Genomic DNA, 20735 nt, shown 5'->3' on the forward strand with positions numbered 1-20735 from the left:
TTTAGCTAGATTCACTACACAGAAAGATTCATCAGATTGACTTTCTGCACTTGCTGTTGAAGTTTTTCACAGCTGCATGATTGTGTAATTGATGGGATATTTAAAAAATATAAATTAGGAACAATATCCCATAAATGAATAATAACAATATATAGGCTATATTTCTAGTGTGATCCAGACGGGCCTGTAAGCTTCATTCTCATGTTAGTAATGAGGTGAGATTCTCTCATTAAACCCAGCTGCTGAAGACCTATACACCATCATCATCATCTTCATCAGACTACAGTCTGTTCTCCTCCTGTCATCCAGAAGCATTTACAGATTCACAAACACTCAGCAGGAGCTTCTTTCCCAGCAGAACTCACACTGCTCTTCATGAATGACTGTTCATCTTCATCAGTTATTGCTCTACAGGAAACATTTCACACCCACTGTTCCTCTGCTTTTGATGAAGTGACTGGTGATGCTTTCAGTATGAGTGGATATAAGACAAATACCCTGGACAGATGTCTGTTCTACAACAGGACATTCAGACTCTCACTCATACAATTTAGGCTCTTCAGTTCACTTGACAAGTGCTGGATTGTGGAGAAAAACCAACAAAAACTGGGACCTTCTTAATGTGAGTGACACTGTTATGTCAAACACACATATAAGTTATAAAAGCACAGTCAGTAATGCCTGTGAAGGTAAAAAGCTGGGAAAGAAAGCACATGTTTATATTAGATCTTTAAGAACCACCCGCCGCCCCAACAGTGAAATAAATAAAGGTGTTCTGTGTTCAGTCTTTTACCTGCGCTTCTGCAAAGTTCACTTAATTAATCAGGATTCACTTTCAATTTTAGTCTAGCTCCGTGTTTGTCTCGCATTGGCCTTATGTGGATCTCATGATCACAAACTCACCAGTTCTGGGGTCTTATTCATAAACTCTCCATAGATTTCATCATAAAAATGTATGCATGCACAAAAGGTAGATTTTGCGAAAACACAAAAGTGTTCAGATTTGTAAAAGCATGCATACACCAGAACCTGTGCAAAAATCCTACCTCGTCTCCTCCCAGAAATCACCATATATGAAGCTTACAACGCATAGTTTTATATGCATAACCTCATCTGTATATCAGTTTCATGCATATTATTATTCACGTGACACCATGTTTAACACCATTAAAGGTACAAGACATTAAGGAAATATGAGAAACAGACTATAAATGCCATTTCTGCCATACATTAATTTTTATTGCCAAAAATCATCCAGTATTCTTATGTTTTAGAATAAATATATCAAAATATCCATAAAAACAAAACTGTTTAAAATTAGTTGTCAGATAAATATTTTAGAATAGAGTTAATCTCATTCTTTTCACTGGCTAATTAGTATTTCAGTTGTTTTAAACCATTCAAATTAAATCGAATTTATGCAGTTTTGCTGGCAAGGTGAACATCTTTTAGTTATTTTAAACAGATAGGCCTATATTTATTGCAGTGTAGCCTAAATAAAACTGTCTGACCCAGAAGATGACTGACAAAATACAAACCCGATTCCAAAAAAGTTGGGACACTGTACAAATTGTGAATAAAAACAGAATGCAATGATGTGGAAGTTTCAAATTTCAATATTTTATTCAGAATACAACATAGATGACATATCAAATGTTTAAACTGAGAAAATGTATAATTTTAAGCGAAAAATAAGTTTTTTAAATTTCATGGCATCAACCCATCTCAAAAAAGTTGGGACAAGGCCATGTTTACCACTGTGTGGCATCCCCTCTTCTTTTTATAACAGTCTGCAAACGTCTGGGGACTGAGGAGACAAGTTGCTCAAGTTTAGGAATAGGACTGTTGTCCCATTCTTGTCTAATACAGGCTTCTAGTTGCTCGACTGTCTTAGGTCTTCTTTGTCGCATCTTCCTCTTTATGATGCGCCAAATGTTTTCTATGGGTGAAAGATCTGGACTGCAGGCTGGCCATTTTAGTACCCGGATCCTCCTTCTACGCAGCCATGATGTTGTAATTGATGCAGTATGTGGTCTGGCATTGTCATGTTGGGAAATGCAAGGTCTTCCCTGAAAGAGACAACGTCTGGATGGGAGCATATGTTGTTCTAGAACTTGGATATACCTTTCAGCATTGATGGTGCCTTTCCAGATGTGTAAGCTGCCCTTGCCACACGCACTCATGCAACCCCATACCATCAGAGATGCAGGCTTCTGAACTGAGCGCTGATAACAACTTGGGTTGTCCTTGTCCTCTTTAGTCTGGATGACATGGCGTCCCAATTTTCCAAAAAGAACTTCAAATTTTGATTCGTCTGACCACAGAACAGTTTTCCACTTTGCCACAGTCCATTTTAAATAAGCCTTGGCCCAGAGAAAACGCCTGCGCTTCTGGATCATGTTTAGATATGGCTTCTTTTTTGACCTATAGAGTTTTAGCCGGCAATGGCGAATGGCACGGTGGATTGTGTTCACCGACAATGTTTTCTGGAAGTATTCCTGAGCCCATGTTGTGATTTCCATTACAGTAGCATTCCTGTATGTGATGCAGTGCCGTCTAAGGGCCCGAAGATCACGGGCATCCAGTATGGTTTTCCGGCCTTGACCCTTACGCACAGAGATTGTTCCAGATTCTCTGAATCTTTGGATGATATTATGCACTATATATGATGATAACTGCAAACTCTTTGCAATTTTTCTCTGAGAAACTCCTTTCTGATATTGCTCCACTATTTTTCGCCGCAGCATTGGGGGAATTGGTGATCCTCTTGCCATCTTGACTTCTGAGAGATACTGCCACTCTGAGAGAATCTTTTTATACCCAATCATGTTGCCAATTGACCTAATAAGTTGCAAATTGGTCCTCCAGCTGTTCCTTATGTGTACATTTAACTTTTCCGGCCTCTTATTGCTACCTGTCCCAACTTTTTTGGAATATGTAGCTCTCATGAAATCCAAAATGAGCCAATATTGGCATAACATTTCAAAATGTCTCACTTTCAACATTTGATATGTTATCTATATTCTATTGTGAATAAAATATAAGTTTATGAGATTTGTAAATTATTGCATTCCTTTTTTATTCGTAATTTGTACAGTGTCCCAACTTTTTTGGAATCGGGTTTGTATTTTAAAAAGGAAACATGCAAATCTTACAGTTTTCTTCAAGTTTCCTTCAAATACAGTGGTATTTTTCATAATGTTGTGGAGATGCCTTCACACGACACCAACACCTCTGTGTAGCAGTAGTTGTACTGAACCAATTTAACCAGTAAGTGCGCATCATTGATCATTGTTCTTGCTAAAAAAAATTTTTTTCTCATAACAAGAGATCTGCAATTTAGTTTAAAGATGAATTATTGAGCACCTAGCACTCCTCGCTGTCATTAAAACATAGCATGCCACAGGAAAAGTGATCAAGCGCCTCCACTACAAATATTTTGGTTTAACTTCATACACATGAGTTCATACACATGGGTCAGAGTTTGCATGCAAGTGCGCAGATTTTCCCATCAAGTTTGTTTTTATAAATAACAGCTTTTGCATAATGGCATACGCCTCTTTCAGGGCAGGTTTTGTGTGTACACAATGGTTATAAATGACCCTGATCTTTTTTTTTTTAAACTCTTTAATTTTCTTTAAAACAACACATCAACAATATCACCATAACAGCCACTATACATGAGAAATAACACATCAAACTTCCTATTCATGTACTTAGAGCCAAGTACTGAAAGCTTTATATTAGACCCCCCCCCCAAAAAAAAAATAATAAATAAAATAAATAAATAAGTTCAAATGTAGAAGGTTTCTTCAAGTGCTTTACAAACAAAAACGTTTTGTACATGAGCTACAGAGTGTTAATATACAGTAAAATATTGTATTCTGATGAACAGCAACAACAGCAATCCAAATAATGTATAATCAGACAGTTTGATAAAAAGGAGATGTGAACCAGTATATTCAGTCTTATCAGTTTCCAAATCTTAATGAAAATGGATAGTTTATCTTTTAATATAATTCTCAGTTCTTCCAAATGCAACATATTTCCCAATTCCCACAGCCACATCTCAAAAATAGGGACAGAATCTTCTTTCCACATCTGAGATATTTACCACAAAAGGCATTCTCTGGCTCAGGCTCCAAGAAAGAAATTAAAATATACATTTCCAAAATGGCTGAATTTTACTTCATGACCATAAAGAATGAAACAGGGTGCCTTCTAATGTTGTACATTTATTACAGAGTGGGGAAATCATGTTTTTAAAACCCATTTCTTCTTCCCAATCATGTTTTATTTTCTGAGTCTTGTTGTCCTCCTTTTCTTACAGTAATTTGTGAAAGTTTGACACTCGTACCAGGGTTTATATTAACAATTCTCTCTAAAGTGGGATTTAAATTCAAACTTTAAAGTCTGAAATGTGCTTCCTAAGAAAGTCTTAAGTGAATAAGTGAAGTGACATTCAGCCAAGTATGGTGACCCATACTCGGAATTGGTGCTCTGCATTTAACCCATCCAACGTGCACACACACACACACACACACACACACACACACACACACACACACACACACAGCAGTGAACACACACACACCGTGAACACACACACACACACACAGCAGTGAACACACACACACCGTGAACACACACACACAGCAGTGAACACACACACACCGTGAACACACACACACAGCAGTGAACACACACACACACCGTGAACACACACACACAGCAGTGAACACACACACACCGTGAACACACACACACAGCAGTGAACACACACACACCGTGAACACACACACACAGCAGTGAACACACACACACCGTGAACACACACACACAGCAGTGAACACACACACACCGTGAACACACACACACAGCAGTGAACACACACACACCGTGAACACACACACACAGCAGTGAACACACACACACCGTGAACACACACACACAGCAGTGAACACACACACACCGTGAACACACACACACAGCAGTGAACACACACACACCGTGAACACACACACACAGCAGTGAACACACACACACCGTGAACACACACACACAGCAGTGAACACACACACACCGTGAACACACACACACAGCAGTGAACACACACACACCGTGAACACACACACACAGCAGTGAACACACACACACCGTGAACACACACACACAGCAGTGAACACACACACACCGTGAACACATACACACAGCAGTGAACACACACACACCGTGAACACACACACACAGCAGTGAACACACACACACCGTGAACACACACACACAGCAGTGAACACACACACACAGCAGTGAACACACACACAGCAGTGAACACACACACACCGTGAAGACATACACACAGCAGTGAACACACACACACCGTGAACACACACACACAGCAGTGAACACACACACACCGTGAACACATACACACAGCAGTGAACACACACACACCGTGAACACACACACACAGCAGTGAACACACACACACCGTGAACACACACACACAGCAGTGAACACACACACACAGCAGTGAACACACACACAGCAGTGAACACACACACACAGCAGTGAACACACACACACCGTGAAGACATACACACAGCAGTGAACACACACCCGGAGCAGTGGGCAGCATTTATGCTGCAGCGCCCGGGGAGCAGTTGGGGGTTCGGTGTCTTGCTCAAGGGCACCTCAGTCGTGGTATTGAGGGTGGAGAGAGCGCTGGACATTCACTCCCCCCACCTACAATCCCTGCCGGCCGGAGACTCGAACCCACGACCTTTGGATTACGAGTCCGACTCTCTAACCATTAGGCCACAACTTCCCCCAACTTAACTTGCAAATAACGGTAAAAATAGAATTAAGTGTACCTAAAGATCGTGTATTGTTACTAACCCCAGCTCTGGTGTCAGAGGATGTAGGTGGTAAGGGGTTTGATTTTGACACAATAGTGTAGTTTACTTCTGCAAGTTAACGTCTTCTAGTTTAGTCATTTCCTACATGAATCTAAGAGTGAGAGATGTATATGTATCCACAAAGAGACACATGGCAGTATGTGAGAGTTTCTAGAGCGGTGCTCGAGAAACTCACGACACTGTGTTTGGGCTTTTGTGGATGACTATAATATCATATCTTCAAATGAGTTACACAGTTTTCAATCTTTCTTATAATATAAACCATTTTACCAGTCGCACAGAAACCTTCACTGTGACACCAGACATGAAGGGGAAAAACATCAGGTTCACAAGATACATCATCTGTGGTAGATATTCTTAGTGAACTTTGAGTGAAGACTTTTGGGGGGAAAGAGGGAGCAAGGAGAGGTTTGGGAAAGGTGGTGTCATATGTGACCCTGGAGCACAAAAGCAATCATAAGTAGCACAGATATGTTTGTAGCAATACATTGTATGGGTCAAAATTATTAATGTTTCTTTTATGCCAAAAATCATTAGAATATTAAGTAAAGATCATGTTCCATGAAGATATTTTGAAGTTCCTACTGTAAATATATCAAAACTTCATTTTTGATTAGTAATATGCATTGCTAAGAACTTCATTTGGACAACTTTAAAGACCATTTTCTCAATATTTCGATTTTTTCTTTTTCTGCACCCTCAGATTCCAGATGTTCAAATATCGTCCTATCCTACAGAACCTTTTCTACGCACTGTTGATAAATGAAGCCCCAGTACTTTGACTTCACGGGGAGATCATTTCATTTCTGGTCTTGCAATCTGTAAATTAAGTGACAGCAGCATAATATATTCAATTAAATTCAATTAAAGTTTATTTATATAGCGCTTTTTACGATACAAATCGTTGCAAAGCAACTTTAAAGGAAATTAAGTTTCTACAATGTATTTATATATTGCAGAACCTTAATATATTTAACTTATGGCTAAATTTGTTAATTCTGTATGTTGTCTGAGGGGTTGGTATCATCTTTTCTCAGGTGTTCGGTCATCTCAGATCATTTAAGGGTTGGATCCAGACTGAAGCTTCTGTAATTCCTAGTTACCACGGGATGTTAAACCCGTGGCAGAAACAGAGAAACAAATAGAGACATAATTAGCGTAGCTGCTGTTCCATCTAAGCAAAAATGATTTGTTCAACCCAAGCTAAAGAATAATAATAATGTACATTTGATCAGATATAACTGCAGTACAAGATTATAAGATGCATTATGTGAATGCTTGGCTAAAGAGATGTGTCTTTAATCTAGATTTAAACAGAGAGAGTGTGTCTGAACCCCGAATGTTATCAGGAAGGCTATTCCAGAGTTTCGGAGCCAAATGTGAAAAAGCTCTACCTCCTTTAGTGGACTTTGCTATCCTAGGTACTACCAAAAGTCCAGAGTTTTGCTACCTTAGGGAGCGGGTTGGATTGTAGCGAGATAGAAGACTAGTTATAGATCTTATAGGCAAGTAATAATATTTTGTAAATGATACTGAACTGAATAGGTAGCCAGTGCAGAGACTGTAAAATTGGGGAATTAGCTTTTCTGCAGTACTGTATATGTACAGTGTCTTTGCTATTAATATGACCCAAACAATAAAATAAAAACATTTAAACATTTAATTACAAATAATTAATAATAATAATAATACATTTAATTCCCCCATTTAATTACAAATCTGCTGCTTGAAACAGAGCTGCTTGACCAGGACTTCTGTGTGAGAACAGATACAAATCTGTAGTGTTGCCACGGATACAACATGCTGAGAACTGCCTGAAACCAGAAAAACCAACAGAAACAGCACGGAGGTCAGAAATAAGAGACAAACCCCAAGACTCTTGTTTTATTGAAGCGCATGAATACATTTTTGTCAGTGTGGTATTTGTTTGATCATTATGAAACTGTATTGAGTCATCTCACATTTCCTGCAGTTTTCTTTTATTTTTTAAAGTGCAGCGTTACACAGATTAATCAGACAGTTTCTCCAGTCCCAGATGAATGTTTACAGATCAGTGTGATTGCATATGAATTACAGGATGGATTATAGATCGAGAACATAAAAAGCCTATCAATCCAAAACAAGGATAATCTGACATATGTTTGTGATTTCTAGTCTCTTGTGAAGACATGAACATTATCCTTCATCATCACATCATGAACTCATCTGATCACAAACAAACAGATTCTCTCTCAGATCTGTGTCTCAATCCTGCACTGATGCACTTTACTGACAACATTCTGCATCAACACTCAATCTCTGCTTCTGCCGTGTTTTACCACAATATTCTGCACTACATTTATGACTGCAATATTTTGCATTTATCCATCTTCATCTTTATTTAGTATGTATGCATATTTTGACATTCCTGTATATTTTAATATAGATTCTGTATTTTCTCTGTATTTTTGTATAACTCTATATTTTATTTTATTCTATACTATTTTATACTATTTACTCTATTCTAGGTTTATGCAACACCAGTGAAAGACAATTTTGCAGTAAAAACTATTGTCTATAATTCCAAAAAAATTTAGTAACATGCCTTTTCTGACTCATTATTTGATCAGATTGTGGCAAGTACACACAAAATTAGATTACATTATTAACTGAACATTTAATCTAGCCACTGTTTCCTTTGGCATTAATGACAAATACTTGGATTTCTGTGTAGTTGCTTTGAAATGAGATGGATAGAGACAAATGCTCTGTAAATACAATCACATCAAGAATGTGTGTATCACACTGTTAGCATAAGATGCTAAATGAGTCTAAAACTGACTTAAAAACAAATGAGAACAACTGTAAAATCATACAGCAGATCAGTGTGTGCATTATTACACATTGCATACATGCATCTTACCAGTTCTTTATATAATATTTATGTTTTTCTTCCAGCATTTCAATCATCGCAAACAATAAATTTGCTCTGTCCGGTACACTTTCTCTGTTTGTGGCCTATTCTCTCCTCTTATGAAATATGAGAGCGCCAGAATGAATTATGGCTTGTACATCAGCAAAAATTCACATAGCAGAGACATGGCTGTTTGAGGTTGTTTTAGAGAGTAGTATATTGTTTAATCTGTTTGTGTTTGTAACCATGGTTACTGGTTACAGCTGTTTCTAGTTCATTATCATATTTCCTCTCCTGAGTTTCTGATGTTTATGTCTGGGTTTTGCACAGGCGGGTTTGGCGTTGTTCCATGTATCTAATGATATCTTTATCTTGTTTCGTGATTATTTAATGGTATTAGAAGTATTTTAACAAATAATTAAGTTCAAGATTTGAGTTTATGCAAAGTTTGAAAATTCCATCAAATATTAATCAGTCTTTATAGTGGTTTCACAATATTGTCAATAAGCTAAAACAATTAGCTGTGATGATCCTGCATCTTGTCCTGATCATGATCTGACTTTATATGAAATAATAACTGATGTATCAGATGTTATTTCTGAATATGACTTTCATCCAGTAAGTGTCCATCTGTCTGAATAAAAGTGCTTTCATGTGCCATCCAGCAGCATAATAATAATAGTGCTAGTGTTCATTTTATTTCAGTCATTTATATCATATTATATCAGCCATCAGTCAGAGGAATCAGGTTTTTGTATCAATCCCTGTAAGGTCTTAGAGTGGTGTTGGTTTTTCAGATGAATATAATGTTTTAGGCTTCTTTTGTCAAGATGAGGAAGTTCTTGCTCTACACAGAGCTGTTGAATTGTAGAGCAAACAAGCAGCCAATCAAAGCACACTTCAGCCAAAACCACCCTCTCTCAGTTTAGACTTGTTTCCTGTTCTGATCACAGAATATCAGAAGCCCTTTTCCTGTTGTAATGCGCATCTTCTCACTTTATAAAAATCCCCTGAAGCTCAGACGGCACAACATTAGCAGATCTCAGAGTTGTGATGGATGTTTCTTCTCTTCAGATCAACACAAGGTGATCAAAACAATCAGATTTAATTTTTTGTCAAGAGTTGTTATTCGTTATTTAAGCTACTACAGTACTGGGAAAATGTGTAATAGAAATGACAAAAAATACAACATGGCAAAGATAGTAGTAAGAATATATCATTATATTATATTATATTATATTATATTATATTATATTATATTATATTATAGCCTAGTAACAACAACAACAACAACAAAAAAGAAAAAGAAAAAGAGGAGCACTTCTAAACTAAGGCAGCACAACTTTAATGATTCTTTCACATCATTGATGTAGAAACATTTTTACAAAACAAGTGTTTTATTCCTAAAGGAATTTATTAATTTATGTCTGTTTTGCCACAAGAAGCAACACAAATTCTATGTTTTACATGCAAGAAAGTTCTGTATCTGTATAGTTTTAATTACCATGCAATGTTCCTCTTCTTCTTGTGTAAATGACAGAATGATGATTCTGGGGTGAACTATTGCTTTGAGAGCTCTATCAGGTAGATTGGGGGGGAAACACCTCTCTTAAGGACTGTGGAACAGAAAAAAAGTTAAATGTGTCCAGAATAGTTCTCATAGTTTTAGTGACAATGATATCAATTATAAACCAAATATGAAAAACACAATTTATGTTATTAGATTTTTAACAAAAAATTAATTTGTACCAAGCGTTTTGCCCCAAAGATGGGCAAAACAAATCAATTAGCATTATAGATTTACAGCAAAATCAGAGTACAGGCAGTTTGAGATATATTTATAAAATCATCTTCCTTTGATTCTCCTCTTGAGAATTTGAGATTGAGATGTTAAACAATTCACAGTGCAATTGGGAATTTATATGAATGCATCTCTGAGGGGAACTGACTGTGTTCAGAAAAGTTTAGATGCTATTTTCTTTTCATCTTGCCCCTGTATAATGCATTTAAAGTAGCGGTAACCACTGAAGCGCTGTATCACTGCTGTCCCATAAGCGCCACCTGCTGTCCGAGAGTGAATCTGCGTCTCATTCAGCTGTCTGCTGTTTCATTAAGATGTTATGCAGCATAGCTTCACAAAGATAAAATCAGACGATTCTGTTTTTGCTTCATATTTCAAAACTGTACAATCCAACCTTTATGAAAATGAAACATGTTTTTACTACAAATAAAACTAAAAACCATGGTTAATACACAGCATACATAATTATTAGGCATGTTGATATTCTGATCATATTTGTTTTCCAAAAACATTTTACCAATTACAAACCACATCAAACTACTATTAATTTTCCATTTAATCATTTTTGAGTGATATATAATTGTTCATGAAGGCTGGAAGCGAAAAACTCCTTATATTCAGGTTTGCAGAATTATTAGGCATGTTTTCTTTTACTGATAAAATGAGCCAAAGAAAGAGGTTTAACTCAGACTGAAATGTCAAAAATTATTAAATCTCAATGAGAAATATTCAAAACTAATGCAATACAGAAATTGCAAAGTTAAGGCATGATCACTGGAAAGCAAAATGATCATTGGGTCAGCACGGTCAGAAAAAAAAAAATAGGTGGAGAAGAAAAGACGCATGTTAACTGCAAAATAATTAAAAATGTATGTGCAGAATTAGGTGTAAAACCATCAGGAAACATTTAGTCTCCAGCACCATCATTTTCCAGAACTGCAGCCTTGCTGGAGTCTCCAGAATTGCAAGGTGTCAGGTTCTCAGAGACTTTGCTTTGGTAAAAACAAAATCCTAAAAAAAATGACCCTCACTTAATAAAAATAACATGCTGTTATTCTTATTAAGACATGATGATTATGCCATACATGAAGACTGATTTTTTTTTTTTTGTATAGGCTTTATGGACAGATAAGATGAGAGTGACTCTTGAAGGACCAGCACATCCTCTTGTACCACTGTTTGACGAATTTATCTTCCAGAATCTTTCAGTAGTTTTAGGAGATCATTTTTGTTCCATCTCCTATCCTGAAAAGTCTGTATTCAGGAGTGACTAAAAGTGAGCTCCTAAAATTTACTGGCAGACAACTTTGCAATTTCTGTATTGCATTACAATAACCCCGCAGGACCCAACGAGACACATTCGGCAGTCGCTGCCAGGCTGCCAAACGATCTACTAAGGGAATCAGTCTCTCGAGACTGACCTCTGGTGTCAGAGGTGTCATGCGGCGCACCGGAAGGAGACGCTGCGCCCTGGAACAACGGCAGGGTTGGTAGACAGGTCCCCGGAGGGCACCGAGGGGAGACGGTCACCGAGTACCGCGGTGTAAGCCGCTCCACCCCAGTAGGGGTCGCCCTCCACGGTCCTGGGGCTCGCCCATCAGGACCTTTTGCGCGAGGAGCTGGTATGCGGAGCGCGGGGCCAGCACCGTGAGGAACACTCGCAAAGGCTCCCTCCTTGAAGAGAGCCCTCCGGGTGCGGAGTGTGCGCAGCGAGAGTTGCTCACAGTGTGGGCAATCGGCTCCCTCGAGAGCCGACGCCGCATGCTCCGCACCCAGGCAGACCACGCACAGATTGTGTGTGTCCCCACTCGTGATGTAGCGAGGGCAGGGACTAACACACAACCTGAAACGCGATCTGGGATCGGCCATCGTCTTGGCCTTGGATTTAGGCATCTTTTAGGACAGACAACACTAAATAAGACTCACAAGACACAAAACGGACTGACAACATACAGAGGGCTTGCTGAATGTCAGAAAGCTGACGCCGGCTCCGCCGCACGTGCTTATATACGTCACTGGTCGTGACGTCACCCCTCCCGTGACGCCTCACCTTTCTATTTTGACTGATTACAGGTGATATTAGGTGCGTTCGACTTCATGCAGCACTTAGCAGACCGATCGGCGGCTGACTTGAAGCAGTGCATGCCGGTTAGAAATTTAGTCCGACTTGAACCGGCACCGACCACACGTCACTGTCACCTGTGGCATCAAAGTACCGCGATAGCGTTTCGAGAGCAGCCAGCTGACTCAGCCGCCGCAATTTCCCCAGAGCGACTGCGGGAGCGCTGATGACGACACAGCTGTTTCAGGATTGGCCAAATTCACCACATGACAACAACGACGTGTATTTCGGGTTTATTCTGACAACTTCAGTCCCACTAATGCTCATATACGGACTTTCAAAAAAATAAAAATAAATTAACTTTTCATGTCATCTTCATCTCGTAAATAATGTTTATTAAAAGATTACAATTATTTTTACTGCAATCACTTTTTTGTTAATTCGTTTATATAGGTTTTGTGCACAGGTTTATTTTGGACCTTTTTCATACAGACCCTTTACAGTATTAAGCTGCATAACCTATTTAGATAATCATTTTTGGCTTATCCGTAGGCCTGTTCATGGTGTTCACGTATGAATGTTCATGGTGTTTTGTCTTACTAAAATGTGTTTACCTAACTGGAGAAATAGTAAAATAAGTAAACAAATATGTAACATCCTAATTCTTTTATCTGTAATGAAAACCACATTTAGTACATACAATTATTATCTTCATAGATTATTTTTATTAAGATGCAGTAGCAAAAACACACATAATGAATCATACTGCACAAGTCAAATTTTCAATATGTTCTGTTTATTTACTTAAAACTTGTTTCTGTCGTGATGACACCCTTTCAAAATATTACATACATTTTAAAGGTTTATTAAAACAATATTTATTACATTGAACCTTTACTCACTTTCGTTGCTCATTGTGCTCAATTTCATACAACAATAACGGCATTTCTATAGCTTCCAGTTCGTCTGCAATAAAGCAAGCAAACGCCACGTGATCTGCCATGACTGAGGTAGATGCAGCAAACTACGAGAGCCCCGAAGTGTCCGACTTGACGACACCGTTTTCAACTCCGCCCCTGACTGCAAGCGGCTACTCTCGTTGATCGCCGTCTGTAGCCGTGCTTCAAGTCGAACGCACCTATCCAGAGCGTGGTCACGCTGAAGGCGTTCCCATAACGTTTTCGGACGCAGCTCGAAATTCCTGGAAGGGAACTGGCTTTAACTAAACTCTTAATGTCTTCTGTGTGATTTCACAGATAGAGATGGAGTGTAGAAATGAAATAAAATGGAGACAAAACTGCTGGAGCATCAGAAACCAGATAAGAAAAAAACAACAGGAGGGAGAGAGAAATGGAGGCCAGAAATGAGACACAAACCAGTGAAACACAAGAGAAAAACAGACGGAAACTTGTTAGATGTGACAGTATGAAGAGAATAAAACCAAACTGTAAGTGTTTGTTCATTATGTTCATTCTAGTCTTCACACACCTGTCTTAAAGTGTCACATTCAGACAGATTGATCAGATTTTCTGTAAGATGAAAGTTTACAGATGTGTGATTGTGTGTCAAAGACTGAGAACAATGAGGATAATCTGATGTATGTTTGTGATTTCCAGTCTCTCATGATCCAGACAGGCCTGTAAACTTTAATTCTGGAGAAACTTCATCATGTTCTGAAGAACACACAACATCCCTGAGACAGCAGCAGCTGAAGACAACAGCATCATGATCACAGACTCCATCACTCACTACTACTATATATGTCAGAGGTCGCACGCCTCTGGAGCAACTAGGGGTTAAGTGTCTTGCTCAGGGACACATTGGTGTCTCACAGTGGATTCGAACCCGGGTCTCTCACACCAAAGGCATGTGTCTTATCCACTGCGCCATCAACACCTCTTCTGACTTCTGAGTGCAGTGGTGCTAAATGGTTATCTGTTGAATGATGACTTCTGAGTGTAAGTTGTATTCATTTTTGATTCCTGTTGACCAGCAGTGTGCGCTGAATCTACAAGTGACCACTTTAATTTACTTTGTTAAAGGTGTTAAAGGTATTGTAATTTATTTTGTTTATTTCCTTTATTGTTAGATTGGAAGCCATAAGGAGAGGGTGCCATTTTCTTTTGTTCTCCTGTTTATTCCTGTTTTTGGTTGGTGAGGGAGTTGAGGAAAGCTTTTGTTGTTGATTTCTCTTCTTTTACCTGGATAGGTTATTTAGTACTCCTCCTGTTAGTTAACTGCCGTTTTGTTTGTTTTGGCCAGGCCCTCTCCTGAAGACATCTAGTGCTTCCATGCTTTTCTAAATTTTGTTTGTCAAGTTAAATGGTTGTTGCATTTCTGGGGCAGAGGACTGGGGAGATTACTCCTCGTTTTATTCATTTCTTCTTTTATAAATTTGTTAACCTGTTACTCCCAACCCTAGTCTGGGGAATGGAAACATAACAACTGCAATTAAGTTATGAGAATTATTCCTTCACTAATAAACCTCTCAATGAGTAAAATTAGTTACATCTATTATTATAGATTGTACAACATTGTAAGTATTATTATAGATTGTAACACTTGTAAGAAAGTAGCAGTGGTTGAGACAGATTTTCATTATCACCTTCACTTAAAACGATTCAGTCTAATCCTGTTTACATGAAATAAGCTTGATCCGGAGCAGGTTTGAGCTTAAGGACCTGTTGCTATGACAACAACTCCAGGATGAGCTTCGAAGAACCAACCAATCCTGGATCAAGTCAAATCATCAACAATAAAACCCAGATAACGGAGTAATCCACATCTGAAGAACAGACCCCAGCTTTCACAGACTCCTCTAATCAAACAGACTAATGAACCGTTTGTTTCTCAGATCCGGTTCTTTAGACTGCACTTTTACTGACAACATTCCCGTGAGAGACATAGGAACTGCGTGTACTTATTTCATTCAAAGTTGATTGAACTTGTAATTGATTCTCTCCTTTTGTAAAAGAAAACCACAAAACCTATAAATTCAGTTACATAAACATTTTATTAGTGAAGTCAAAAGTGTTTGTTGCTTTGAGTCGCTTATACTAAGGAGTGGGGGTGTCTTACCTGTCCTGTTAGATCTGGGGAGGGTGGGTTTTTGCAAAGTTTCTGCACTTCAGGTGGCCGCCATGTACTAAATGAATCCTGAAGCCCACCTCACCATATCTTGAGTATTCATATATTGCAGCACGATAGGCACAACATACAAGTGACACTTGTACAAAGACTAAAAGCATTTGGTGGGGGGACTAGGATCCTGTTTCTCACTCAGTCTTCCTTAGTTAAGTGCTTAATGTTTCCTTCACAAGGCGGTGGCGGTGGCATATCTGTTTTGTTAAAAGTGTGAAATAAATAAAGGTGTTTGACAAACATCAGTGTCTTCAGTTCACTGCACAACAGCTGCGGCTCGTCTATATGGACAAAATATTCATCCACTAGAAAACACAGACCTCTTTATAAACTCAATCATTGTAAAGGCCTTCAGCATTCCTCAACAAATACTTTTATGGTTTCATGAAGTGAGCAGAATATATGAAAATTCAGCACGCAGCGCTACCCTCAGGCTGAATAACTCAAGGGAAAGGGAAGTGGTGTGTGGCCAAATATGGTGACCCATACTCGGATTTTGTCTTCTGCAACCCATCCAAGCGCACACACAGTAGTGAACATACACCTGGAGCAGTGGGCAGCCTTTGCTGCAGCGCCCAGGGATTGGTGCCTTGCTCAAGGGTCTCACCTCAGTCGTGGTATTGAAGGTGGAGAGAGTGTTGGTTATTCCCCACCCCACCCCTACAATCCCTGCCGGACCTGAGACTCGAACCCACAACCTTCAGGTTACAAGTCCATCTCTCCATGACTGCCCTAATGGACAGATGCCACTGAAGCGCTGCTGAAGCTTCATCCGCATGTGTTCAGAATCAGTAACCAGACACTACACCAGACTACAGATTGGATCCAGACTCTGATGAAGACTTTAGATGAACACAACACTGAGAAGAGATGATGCTGACCCTGAGAGGACTTCAGATGACCCCAGCTCTCAATCAGCAGAAAAACTGACCAATTCTGTCAAGCTGCTTTGAAACAATATGTATAGTCATACAGATAAATGTGAAAACACTCTTAAAAATAAACCAAATCAATATTTATGTGAAGGAATTCAAGCATTTCTAAAATAAACAATGAACAGGCTCAATATTCCTCTTTATGCAGTCAGATAGAGTGCTGGATTGACCTTTGACCCCATAATACAGTCACGTGTCTCCCTCTACAGGAGATCATCAGAATCACAGCAGAGTTAAAGATCTACAAATATATCTGAAAGTATTTTCCAGCAACAGCTATGAAAACACACTTCATCAGCTGATATGATGTTATCTACTGGATTCATTTAATAAAGAGTTTGTGAGAAATCACTAAACACAGACAGAAAAGTGTGAAACATTATTGAAGTGAAACACAAAGATGTGAAATGTGACTCTAATGGATCAGTTCTGCTGTTTTCATCTCTTCTGAAGCTTTGAATGGTTTGATCAGAATCCAGATCTCTTTCATTTCCACTCAATTCTGTTCATGACTCACTCCAAACCTTTGCTCAGTATTTCATCTGTGCTTTTGCTTTTGTGTATTGATGCTGTTTCTGACAGAAGAATCACTTTTATCCTCAGCTTTCTCATGTGCTTCATCTCTCATTTCACACACAACATCTCTCTGTTTCTCCAGATTTACAGCATTTCTCTTCTTACCAGACACTCTTTCTGCATTCATCTGATGATGATGATGATGATGAAGATGATGTTTCACATCAAGCAAATCTAATCTCCCGAGTGAAGAATGTGTGTAAAATCATGGATAAATCATAAATGCATTAAAATGAGTCTCAATATGTTTTTTTCATTTAAAAGCTACAGAAATGAGAAAAACAGGGCAATTATTTCTGTACAAACTATTTAATTTAAAATAAATTGATGCATTCGTACTATATAGAACATCACCTTTCAATGATCACAAAGTAAATAATTATTCAAGAGAAGCACCTGCTCAGTGAATTCATCTGATTTCAGACGCAGTCATATTGTTTCAAATCTCAGTGTAAAGGTTAATTTTGTGACCCAGAGCTGAAGAAGATGTAAATGTGTGATGAAACACACCTGATTCACATCAGCAGCTCATCAATGACTTTAACAGAAACACAAGAGATCAAGACTTTACACGAGACTCTACTGTTTAACACAACACAGTCCATTACAGCAGAACATCATCTTAAATTCTGATTCTTAAATTTAATAAAAAAAAAGCAAAAACACTATCATTATTATTTGTAAGCTGATAACTGAAATACATTTACTGAATTAATGTCCTGAATTAAATTGAAAGACTGTCGCCTTAAATTCTAATTCTAGTGACATTCTTTTAATTTAATTCAGGACATAACACAGTCTTAACAAGACTTTTTGAGCTCAGATGTGAAGGCCAGGAAATGTTTTGTTCATAACCCGTTTCACTTGTCTTCTTACTTGCAGGACGTCACCTGGCTTCAGAAGCTGGCATATCTGGCAGACATATCTTCTACTCTGAATGAAATTCATTTAAGTCTGCGGGATCTCAGTGCCACTGTTTTCAAAGCTGAAGCTCCTGGAGAAATACAAACTCCACTGAGTATTTTCCTCTGCTATGTAATTTTTGCAATTGCAGGAAGCTAAGAATCTACTAACCTACGCCTTTTATCTTTCTACATTAAAGCACTTGAATACAACACTCTTGTAAATCACGACTTCATAAGTGGGAAATAGCACGTGAAGGCAGCATTAGACCATGTGCTTATATTGTTAAAATAGGGCCCTCTGTAGTGTGAAAACACATGAACACTGAGCAGCGTGGGGACTTTGCTGTGAACTATTACATAAATCTTACCTGTTTCATTCACGTATGACTGATGGATATGAATCACATTAAGTTTATAGATTTATGTTAAAACTATGTAATCTAAATGAATGGAAAATTATTGTAAATATTGAGTCTGTTTATTGCGTTCATTTGTTGGAGAAATGTTTGACTTTCTTCACACAAATCTGGATTTGGATTATTTCTAGGAGTTAATTTTTTTATTCCACAAAATTATTTCCACAACACGTTGTTTCAAAGCAGCTTCAATGACAATTTCTACATTACAATTAATATTGATCTGTTCCCAGTCAGCAATTTGATCTCACAATGATGTCACTATGATCTCACAATATTCTCATGGTGTAGTTACAATATGTGTCAGTGAGCTAAAAGTGTAACCACACAGCGCTCTCACTGTGTGCTCATACTGTGAGATACGAGACCACTAGTTGTGCAATAATTGTGTTAGTTCACCGTTATCTATAATGGATCAGTCATCTCAAACATTTATCATATTTAAATCAACAAAGACAATCAAACAAAAAGTCAGTTTTTCTTCTTTATTTTGTTTTCAGCCTGGTGTTGGCATTGGACACAATTTCAACTTGGCAAATACATTCAGCTTCTAGTGTAGTTATTGTGACAACTTTTTGCTTCTTCGCCTCTATTTCATTGTGTGCTTGAAAAGACCGGACACATCCCAAAAACACAAAAAGCAAGGTGATGACATATTTTGAAGTGAAGTGAAGTGACATTCAGCCAAGTATAGTGACCCATACTTGGAATTCGTGCTCTGCATTTAACCCATCCAACGTGCACACACACAGCAGTGAACACACACACAGCAGTGAACACACACACACACAGCAGTGCACACACACACAGCAGTGAACACACACACACACACACACACACACAGCAGTGAACACACACACACACAGCAGTGAACACACACACCGTGAACACACACCCGGAGCAGTGGGCATTTATGCTGCGGCGCCCGGGGAGCAGTTGGGGGTTCGGTGCCTTGCTCAAGGGCACCTCAGTCGTGGTATTGAGGGTGGAGAGAGCGCTGGACATTCACTCCCCCCACCTACAATCCCTGCCGGCCGGAGACTCGAACCCACAACCTTTGGATTACGAGTCCACCTCTCTAACCATTAGGCCACGACTTCCCCGTTTCTATAGCAAACCACAACTTATAGACTTTTCAAACATGTCAGGAGCACAGGTGGAAACACCTTCCCATCTTTCCCTGTTCGGTTATACAGACAGAGAACATCGTCTGTCGCAATGCTTTGTCTCACCATCTCATCTATATTGGAGCTGGCGTGCGATTGGATGACAGTGTACCTGACAAAAACATACATAATTGTTATGATTAAAATATACCAGGCTTCAACATTTCATTTACATGGTATCTGCTGCAATTATCAATTAAACTGTGGCTTTGTTGTAAAAATAAACGTAAGATTTATATAGTAGTACTAACATAAAGCTCTCGATAATTTGTCTTCAAGCCTCTGACAGAAGGCTTCAAACGTTTCAAAGCTGGAGCACTGTTGTCGTTTAAAAACGAGTCATATAGCTCGGTGAATTAAAGGCTTTTTATCTTTACTATGAGTGTCTAAGAGCAGGCCCATTTCATCTTTTTTTATTTGGATATTTACCTCGTTATCCAAAGAGCAATGATGATTACGTTATTAGACCAGTGCAGCATTCTTGCTGTTGTTTTACAATGCTTGTTAATTATTGAAATAAGTATAAATAAAATAGAAATATTGAAATAAGTTAGTAATGTTGTAATGATCTAACATAACAGGCCTAACAATTCACAAATACTGATATGCAAACTAGCTGCAGCTAGCCATCTGGTGTGATTACTGAAGCCAGGTAAAATGGCTGGTGCACATGTAGCATGTACTCTGGTAAAAAAAAAAATATTGGCGCGGCTGAATGATAGGAGGATGCCGGGGAAGAAGTTTGAAAGTGGTGCTGGTGGAGGCGAGGTTAAGCCTCGGTGTCATGGAGAGCGTGTGGCTGGTCGAGCAGAGAGCAGCGGCCGTGACGAAGCCTGGAGCTCGGCAGCCATGTCTGGAGGAGAAGGAGCAATCATTGAGCCGGAGGATTGGCCGGAGGATCCAAAAGAATCCTAGTATAGGT

General features: G+C 38.7%; 1 protein-coding gene and 1 long non-coding RNA gene across 2 annotated transcripts in view; both read left to right on the plus strand.

Annotated features, from left to right (window-relative positions):
- LOC306861931 (uncharacterized protein) overlaps positions 1–20735 on the plus strand; it is a 1169885-nt gene that overhangs the window by 1116384 nt on the left and 32766 nt on the right. The gene's annotated exons all lie outside the window — the stretch shown is intronic.
- On the plus strand, positions 9794–16052 carry LOC306862408. The gene is made up of 3 exons (XR_013783561.1): positions 9794–9896; positions 13931–14121; positions 14291–16052. It is a non-coding gene; the product is annotated as an uncharacterized lncRNA (long non-coding RNA).

This window comes from Barbus barbus (assembly GCF_936440315.1).
Source record: "Barbus barbus genome assembly, chromosome: 43".
NCBI classification, from domain to species: domain Eukaryota; kingdom Metazoa; phylum Chordata; class Actinopteri; order Cypriniformes; family Cyprinidae; genus Barbus; species Barbus barbus.